The following is a 9640-nucleotide window of genomic DNA, read 5'->3' on the forward strand; positions in this document are numbered from 1 at the left end:
ACAAACTTTGGGGATCCTTGTGAAATGCAAAGGCTTGGTATATATCAATTCATGAACAAAGCAACAGATGAAGGATTGGGGTGACCAGATCAAAGGTATTTCCTGTGATAGGATTGACAAAAGGTGGTAAACCAGTGACGAACAAAATCTTCCAAGCAGAAATCAAAGTTATCATGGCAAATAAGGGAGCCGTAGACCTCAAGGACAGGACCAGTGGCTTAGAAAGAACAACATACGCAATGAGGGGTGACAAGTGTCGTGCTTTGGGGTTCATGTGAGACACAAAGGTTGGCAAATATCAGTTCAGGAGCAATGCAACAAGTAGAGGGTGCTGGGTCTGAACGAGAAGAGGTATTTTCTGATTTAAGGTCTACAAAGGAAGTGTTTAGTCCAGGAACAAGCAGGGTCTTCGAATGGAAATTAGTTATCATGACAAGTGAAGGAGCAATAGACCCTAGGGCCAAGGTTAACGGTTAAGTCAAGAAATAACATCATATAAAAGGAGTGGGGTGCAATAGACGTGCTTTGGGGTTCATATGAGACACAAAGGTTGGGAGGCACCAGTTCATGCAACGCGACAAATAGAAGATATTGGGTCTGAATGGAGAAAAGGAATTTTATGTGATGGGGACGACAGAGAAAAGGGTTAGTCCATAAACAAGCAAGGTCCTCGAGTGGAAGTCAGTCATCATGGGAAGCGAGGAGCAATCACTCTCAAAGTCAAGGCCACAAACCAACCACCACATTTTAAACTGACAAGATTGTTCTTTGATTGAAACAGGGGCAGAAATTTCGTTCGTTTCGGAGAAACCCACCTCAGGGAAAGGCATGCACCAGACATGTTTGACGGTAAGTTTTAGGACCCTCCTGGAAAATGGGACTTAGTTTAAATTTCAAAGCAATCATGAGTAGCATAATTTAGCATAAATGTACCCCAAGGAACATAAGTTGGTTTCAAAGTTGCCTGTTTAAGATAGGACTCAATTAGGAGTTGTCAGGACCCTCCTGAATAATGGAACACAGTTTTAAGATCTCATTTAGATAACACGATACTGTTGTAGGATAGTATAATTCAGCCGTAGAATTGGCACTCTTAAGATAAGACTTGAATTTTGATTTTCAGGACCCTCCTGGATAATGGGACGTAGTTTTAAGGTCTGCTTAGATAACAAGGTCTGCTTTGGTTAAAACTGTTTTTTTAACTAGAAGTTGTCACGGACCCTCCTGGATAAGTGGGGAGCAGTTAAGACCTATTAGATAACAAATGTAGTAGGGGTAATACCTTNGAAAATAAAGCAAATGAATCCAATTATGTACTTTTGCCACATTGTAGTTAAGTAAAAAAAAAGAGACTCAAAAAATTCTAAAAAAAAAAAGATTTTTAGCACTTTTTTCAACCATTTTCCAAAAATTCAAAAATTAAAAAAAGGGAAAAAGAAAATCCAAAAAGATTTTGCATGTTTCATCATTTTCAAGAAAAAGACAAAAAATATGTTTTCTCTAAGTTAATTATTTTTTTTAATTTTCGCCCGTATCCAATCTGCCCGAACTACGCATACCTGATTCTAGTCTTTCGGGGCGTGATACGTAGGCAATCCACATAGGGTCCGGTCTTCCTAGTAAATCTTAGGTTCTTGTCTTTGCGGGGTCTTAGCCAAATTTTACACTTCTAGCCACCTTTTGGCTAAATAAGTCATTTTGCAAAAATAATCGCAATCATGTCTTGCATGTGTCTAATAGAGAATGTTATTGTCTCACATAGTGTTGGTTTAAGTTTTCTTATACAGGTGTGAATTTACTAACCGGAGTTTGAGCAGGACAGATACCCCAGGACCGCTGCATTCAGGAGTTGCTTAAGGAGATTTATTTTTATTTTTATTTTTAGTTATTTTTTAGTATGTTTTTTTTATGTCGTCTTTTACTTTCTAGTTTTGTACAGTAATGTCAAGTTTTTTGTTATTGTACTTTTTATTTTGTATTTGAAAAGGCGTGGTGCAACTCAAAAATCCTAAAAAAAAGATGTTGCATTTTATATTTCCGGTATAAGTTTTCTTTAGAATACTAATTCTAGAAATGAAAAAACTGAGGTTGTTTTTCCTTTAGACAATTAATATCTAGGACTTAAAATGAATTGTTTTTATGTTTTCTTTAGTATATCAGGACCAAAATTCAAAAAAAAAGAATTTTCTTTTAGTACTTCTTTAAAAGCTTTCTTTAAGGTGTTAATTTCAAAATTCAAAAAGATTTTCTTTTGAGGTGTTTTCTTGGGGAAATTAGTGAAAATGAAAAAATGAAACTCTTTTTATTTTCATTAGAACTTTAGGATACTGTACATAGAAGAAAAAATATTTTGTTTTATCTTTTTCATTGCTTGTTTCAAAAATCTTGCATCAGGATATTAAATGAAAATTCAAAATATTTTCCTGTGGTTTATTCTCTAGATTTTCTTCCTAAAAAAAAGAAAAAAAAAGAATCAAAAATATTTTTTTTTCTAGGGCTTTCCTTAATAATTTCCCGTAGGGTGTTTGTTTCAAAAGAAAAAAACAAAGAGAGAAAAAATGCCCGTTAAGCTTGAGTTTAGAATAGGTCATAGAAAATTAAGTCTAGAAAATTCAAAAAAAAAAGAATTTGCTTCTTTTATCCCTATTTGCTCATCAAAGTAGTCATTAAGGTAAAAAAAAAGGAAAATAGAGAACGTCAATTTGTTTCTTGATCTTCTAGAACTACGCAAAGATCTGATTCATGCGGGGTCATGATACGTAGGCAACCTACATAGGGTTCGATCGAATCATTTTTTTATTTATTAAAAAAAAAGAAAAGAGGAAAAATGGAAAAAAGAGAAAAGGAAAGGAAAAAGAGGCAGAATTGTGGGATGTGAGAAATGAGAAGGAAGAAAAAGAGTGATAATTAGAAAGAAAAAAAAAGAAAATGAGCAAGCTAAGAAGTGTGAGGGAAGAAAAAGAGAGGTTGACATAAACAATTGGGATGATGCCAACTGACCTTTGTACCCTCGAAGTCATTTTTAGAACCGATAACTGTGGCTAGGTGCATTGCACGTAAAGTGAAATTATCTTATGTTAAATGCCCTAACGCTAACGTGATGGTTTCATTTTGTCATATCATTTAAGAAAGGTGGTTGGTTTTGTGGTTTTTAAAGTAACTCTTCCATACAACACAAAGGCAAAAGACAATGGCAGAGAAAACAGAACTGAGTGGGTTGATACGGGCGCCCAAAAGCAATTTTTCAGACCCATATGCGAAAGGCTTTGATCCTGCTGTTCGATGCATGTACCACTCTAAAGTCTGGGTGAAGATTGTCGCTCTTTGAAAAGGGAAATAGAAAGAATGATTCAAGAAGGGGTAGTTGTGATCAATGACAGTGACAGGGAGCATGCGAATCCTCTTGGGGACTTGTTGATTAAAGTGGATAATGGTCTTGGCAGTATTGATGCGAAACTCAGTGGCTAAGATGCCGTGCTTGGTAATTGGGGAGACGCTCCATTTCTTGGTCAGCCGGAGTGGAACTTTGGTGGTTTATTTTGTTGTCATTTCTGTTGTCCGGGTTATTTTGGGATTGTAATCCGGATATTGTCTTGTGACTCAAACCCTTCTATCCTTTTGATTTTGCTTGGTTTGTTTAGTCGTAGTAGCTCGTTTAGTGCTGTCTAGGTTGTTCCAGGGTTGTAACCCCAGTCTAGTTTGCTTGTCTTGTTGTTCGAACCGTTTCACCGTCTGTCTAATATAATTTCCTGTTTTCTGTTATTTTTAGTAATTTTCTTTTGCTTAGTTCTCTTTCCTTTCCACAGTTCTTTTCCTGCTGGCTCTAGTGACATGACATGCATGCATAATTCTCAGCTCAAAAGTTAGTTTAGTCATGAAGCATTGAAACAATTTTGAAGATGATAGGCACACTTGAGGGAAATAAGAACAAATTTGGACATTTTGAGATCATTTGAAGCCCGAACCATGTGAAACTGGGGCAGATAGGACATAAAGAAATACTGTTCAAATGCATCATGTCGCATCGGTCTGAAGCCAAAGGCAAGTTTGCCCCAAATTACAGGTGCCGTTCGTGATAAGGTGAGTGAGAGTGTTGTCCAATGTTGCTTTTAGTTAACAGATGTAGAAGGCAAATGCATGGATATGGTTATCAAGTCTGGTACAATCAAAAGATATTACGATGTTTTTCCTGTTTTGCTTAATTGCATTTGTTTGTACTCGGCATGTTTTGGAGGTTGGAATGACGAAGGCATTTTGTTCTGCTATCTAAACACTTTATCCTTTGTTACCCCTTTGAGCCTTATTTATTTTTTTTCATACCCCTCTTTTGGAATCAGTAGCAAAGTTCAGAAACGCAAGCGTAAAGGATAAGTAAAGTTCAGAAACGCAAGCGTAAAGGATAAGTAAAGGAAAAGAGAGAAAAGAAAAATGAAAATGACAAAAGAAGAAGAAAAGAAAAAGAGTAGAAAAAGAAAGAGATAAGAGTAAAAAAAGAAAAAAGAAAAGAGAAAAAAAAGAAGAAAGGCCGAAGAAAGAAAGAAAAAAAGAAGAAGAGAAAATGGAAGGAAAAGAAAGGAAAAATCACAACAACAAAGTAATTCCTATGTCCTGAACTACGTTTGACTTGATCCCGAAAGGGTACGTAGGCAGCCTCTCTCTGAGGTTCAGTCACACCGAAATAAAAGTCCAAAGTCCCCAAGGAAGAAACTGGGGCAGAAGTTGTGGTTGTTGTGGGAAATCTGATTCCGAAAGTTGTAATTTTGAACCCATGTTGAATTATTTTGAGCCTTTGATACCCTTTCTTTCTAACCCTTTCCAAAAGCCCACATTACGGTCCAAAGGAAGACCTTCTGATCAGTTTTCGAGAGATGCCAAGTCAAGCGAGTAGAGGCGAATCATATCAGGGGCAACACTCCGATCTAAACGAAGGAAATAAAGAATGAGAGTGTCTTGTTGATGAGAACCCTCACGGGTATCCCAAGGCGACGAAAGCTGAGAGAAATCAAAAATGAGAGAGTCTTATTGGTGAAAACCTTTACGGGTGTGAGCATGTGATTTTTGCCATGATTAATCTACTCCTACAAATCCATTAAAATTAGGATTTTTCCTTGATTATTTGATTTTTAGGAATTAATTGCATAAGTTTGGTGTCTTGTTTGCATTTTTTGTCTGCGCATTTTTATTCAAAAAATAAATACAAAAATATATATGTTGCATTTTTATTCATAAAAATACAAAAAATGTGTAGCATTTTAATTCATAGAAAATACAAAAATATGTTGCATTTTTCTTGCATTTAGGCATTTAATTCTAGTTTTAATTAGGTATTAATTTAGTTTTAAAATAAAAAAGAGAATTGCAAAAAAATAGAGTTTTGAATATTTTAAGGAATACATAGTCTAATTATGTCCTTGTTTTAGCATAAGCAATAAATAAACAAATATATAAAAAAAAAAATACAAAAAAGAGAAAAAGAAAGAAAAAGAATTAATAGAGTTGGTCTTGTTTAAGGACCCAAAATTTGGGCCAAAATACAATTCTAGCCCAAAATAGGACCCAAAATTCGACCAAGACCCAGCCCAAATATCCCTGATCCGGTCCAGTTTCCCTTACCACCAAAACGACGTCGTTTTGTTTATGATTAATCCTAGCCGTCTATGTTTCTTGATCCAACGGACGGGAACCCCCTATGCTTTAATATATAAGTGTCCTAACCATACCCCAAACCCCCATTCACTCATCTCTCTCACACCCCACTCCTCTCCCACCGGAAATCCTCACCTCCACAGCCCCACTGTATCTCCGCCCCCTTCCGCCTTCCGCCGCCGCTCGCCGCCGGCCGGAAATCGCCTCCGCCGGCGGCGGTGCTCCAAATAACCCAAAAAATACACCATGGAATCCTCTCATCATCCTCTTTCCAACCCCCAAAACCACTTTCCCCGAATCCTAACCAAACGCTTCGAATTTTAAATCTAAAATTTCCGGCCAAAACACAAAGTATACCAAACAGTCCCAAATTAACCCCCTGTGACCGCCTGAGCCTCCTCTATCTAATCCCCATGCCCGTTTGCCTCGAATCTGCCTGGGTTTGCTCGAATCCTCACTTGAATTTTTCGGCCAAAAACCCTAATTCAAAATCTTGGGGATTTTGGACCGTAATATCCCTAACCATGTATTTTCCTTCGAAAAACACACGATTAGGGATGTTACGTGTCAAGAATCCCGGAGGATTCAAACAACAGTGGCTGTCCGGAGTTCTTAGAATCAGTAAGTCTCTTTTAGTTGTAATCTGTTCTTATTGTCTTAGTTTAGTTTTCGTTTATTTGAAACTAGTTGTGATTTAGTTCATAATTCTGTTCTCTGTTGGCTTTAATCTTTTTGTTTAATCCGGGTTTACCAGTTCATGATTTCAATTCGTGATTTTAGTGTTTGTTTATTAGTTATTAGTTCGTTTTTTGTTGATCGTTGGTTATGTTAGTCTAATGTTAGTGTTAACTGAATCATCTAGGTTAGTTAGCATTAATTGGAGTTTAATTTTAGTTTTGCTGATTGGTTATAGCTGATTTAGGTTCATTAGGAGTAACTGGTTAACTTTTAACTCAAGTAAAGGGTTTTGTTTGAGTTAGTAATTTTGGGGTTGATCAAGGGTAACTTAGGCATAGAAAAGGGTAGTTTTATTAGGAATAGTAATTTTAAAAGTAGGGAAAGGGTAGTATAGGAATTACAGTGGGTGTAGGACCTTCTAGAATAGACCTTAGTATAGTTTTCAATAAAATAGGTGTTNGACAAGTGTCGTGCTTTGGGGTTCATGTGAGACACAAAGGTTGGTAAATGTCAGTTCAGGAGCAATGCAACAGATAGAAGGTGTTGGGTTTGAGCGAGAAGAGGTATTTTCTGTGTTAAGGTTTACAAAGGAAGTAATTAGTCAAGGAACAAGCGGGGTCTTCGAATGGAAATCATTTGTCATGGAAAGTGAAGGAGCAACAGACCTCAAGGCCAAGGCCAGTGGTTTAAGTCAAGAAAGAACAGCATACACACGGAGTGGGGGCAATAGACATGCTTTGGGGTTCACATAAGACACAAAGGTTGGGGAGGCACCAGTTCATGCAACGCAACAAATAGAAGATATTGGGTCCGAACGGAGAAAAGGAATTTTATGTGATGGGGACGACAGAGAAAAGGGTTAGTCCATAAACAAGCAAGGTCCTCGAGTGGAAGTCAGTCATCATGGGAAGCGAAGGAGCAATCTCTCTCAAAGTCAAGGCCACAAACCGACCACCACATTTTAAACTGACAAGATTTTTCTTTGATTGAAACAGGGGCAGAAATTTCGTTCGTTTCGGAGAAACCCACCTCAAGGAAAGGCAGGCACCAGACATGTTTGACGGTAAGTTTTCAGGACCCTCCTGGAAAATGGGACTTAGTTTAAATTTTAAAGTAATCATGAGTAGCATAATTTAGCATAAATGTACCCTAAGGAACATAAGTTGGTTTCAAAGTTGCCTGTTTAAGATAGGACTCAATTAGGAGTTGTCAGGACCCTCCTGAATAATGGGACACAGTTTTAAGATCTCCTTTAGATAACAAGATACTGTTGTAGGATAGTATAATTCAGCCGTAGAATTGGCACTCATAAGATAAGACTTGAATTTTGATTTTCAGGACCCTCCTGGATAATGGGACGTAGTTTTAAGGTCTGCTTAGATAACAAGGTCTGCTTTGGTTAAAACTGTTTTTTTTAACTAGAAGTTGTCAGGACCCTCCTGGATAATGGGGAGCAGTTAAGACCTATTAGATAACAAATGTAGTAGGGGTAATACCTTTAGAAGATATAACTTAGGTTCGTAATTGTTAGGAGTTGTCAGAACCTCCCTGGATAATAGGACTTAGCTTTCAAATTCTTATAATAGTTGGTAGAATAATTCAGTTCAACACTCACATCTTTGCCCAGCCACCAAACTGGGGCAGAAAATCTTCTTTGTTTGTCTATTTTGTTGAAATCAGGCGCCCACCTGGAGAACAAGGGAATACATTACAAGTTTCAGCAATCAGGCGCCCACCTGGAGAACAAGGGAATACATTTCAAGTTCAGCAATCAGGCGCCCACCTGGAGATCAAGGGAATACATTTAAGGATTCAGCAATCAAGCTCCCACCTGGAGAACAAGGGAATACATTTCAAATTTCAGCAATCAGGCACCCACCTGGAGAACAAGGGAAAACATTGCAAGATTCAGCAATCAGGCGCCCACCTGGAGAACAAGGGAAAACATTGCAAGATTCAGCAATCAGGCGCCCACCTGGAGAACAAGGGAATACATTTTAAGTTCAACTATCAGGCGCCCACCTGGAGAACAAGGGAAGTACAATTTAGGATTTNGCGCCCACCTGGAGAACAAGGGAATACATTTTAAATTTTCGCAATCAGGAGCCCGCCTGGAGAACAGAGGCATCTATTTCAAGTATTAGCAATCAGGAGCCCGCCTGGAGAACAGATGCATTTATTTCAAGTTTTAGCAATCAGGAGCCCGCCTGGAGAACAGAGGCATTTATTTCAAGTTTTAGCAATCANGCGCCCACCTGGAGAACAAGGGAATACATTTCAAGTTCAGCAATCAGGCACCCACCTGGAGAACAAGGGAATACATTTTAAGTTCAGCAATCAGGCGCCCACCTGGAGAACAAGGGAATACATTTTAAATTTTCGCAATCAGGAGCCCGCCTGGAGAACAGAGGCATCTATTTCAAGTATTAGCAATCAGGAGCCCGCCTGGAGAACAGAGGCATTTATTTCAAGTTTTAGCAATCAGGAGCCCGCCTGGAGAATAGAAGCATTTATTTCAAGTTCAGCAATCAGGCGCCCACCTGGAGAACAAGGGAATACATTTTAAGTTCAGCAGTCAGGCGCCCACCCAGAGAACAAGGGAATACATTTCAAGTTCAGCAATCAGGCGCCCACCTGGAGAACAAGGGAATACATTTCAAGTTTTAGCAATCAGGCGCCCACCTGGAGAACAAGGGAATACATTTCAAGTTCAGCAATCAGGCGCCCACCTGGAGAATAAGGGAATACATTTCAAGTTCAGCAATCAGGCGCCCACCTGGAGAACAAGGGAATACATTTCAAGTTTCAGCAATCAGGCGCCCACCTGGAGAACAAGGGAAGTACAATTCAAATTTTAGCTTTCAAGTTTTTGATATTTGATAACATGATATGCCTAGCAACCAAACTGGGGCAGAAAATTTTCTTTGTTTGTCTATTTTGATGAAGTCAGGAGCCCACCTGGAGAACAATGGAATACTTTTCAAGTTCAGCAATCAGGCGCCCACCTGGAGAACAAGGGAATACATTTCAAGTTCAGCAATCAGGCGCCCACCTGGAGAACAAGGGAATACATTTCAAGTTTCAGCAATCAGGCGCCCACCTGGAGAACAAGAGAAGTACGATTCAAATTTTGGATTTCAACTTCTAATTAGTATTTGGTAATATGATGCCCAGCCACCAAACTGGGACAAAAATTTTTTTTGTTTTTTTTTGTCTATTTGGTTGAAGTCAGGAGCCCGCCTGGAGAACAGAGGCATTTATTTTAAGCTTTAGCAGTCAGGAGCCCGCCTGGAGAACAGAGGCATTTATTTCAAGT

Source organism: Nicotiana attenuata, chromosome 2 (genome assembly GCF_001879085.1).
Source record: "Nicotiana attenuata strain UT chromosome 2, NIATTr2, whole genome shotgun sequence".
NCBI classification, from domain to species: Eukaryota; Viridiplantae; Streptophyta; class Magnoliopsida; order Solanales; family Solanaceae; genus Nicotiana; species Nicotiana attenuata.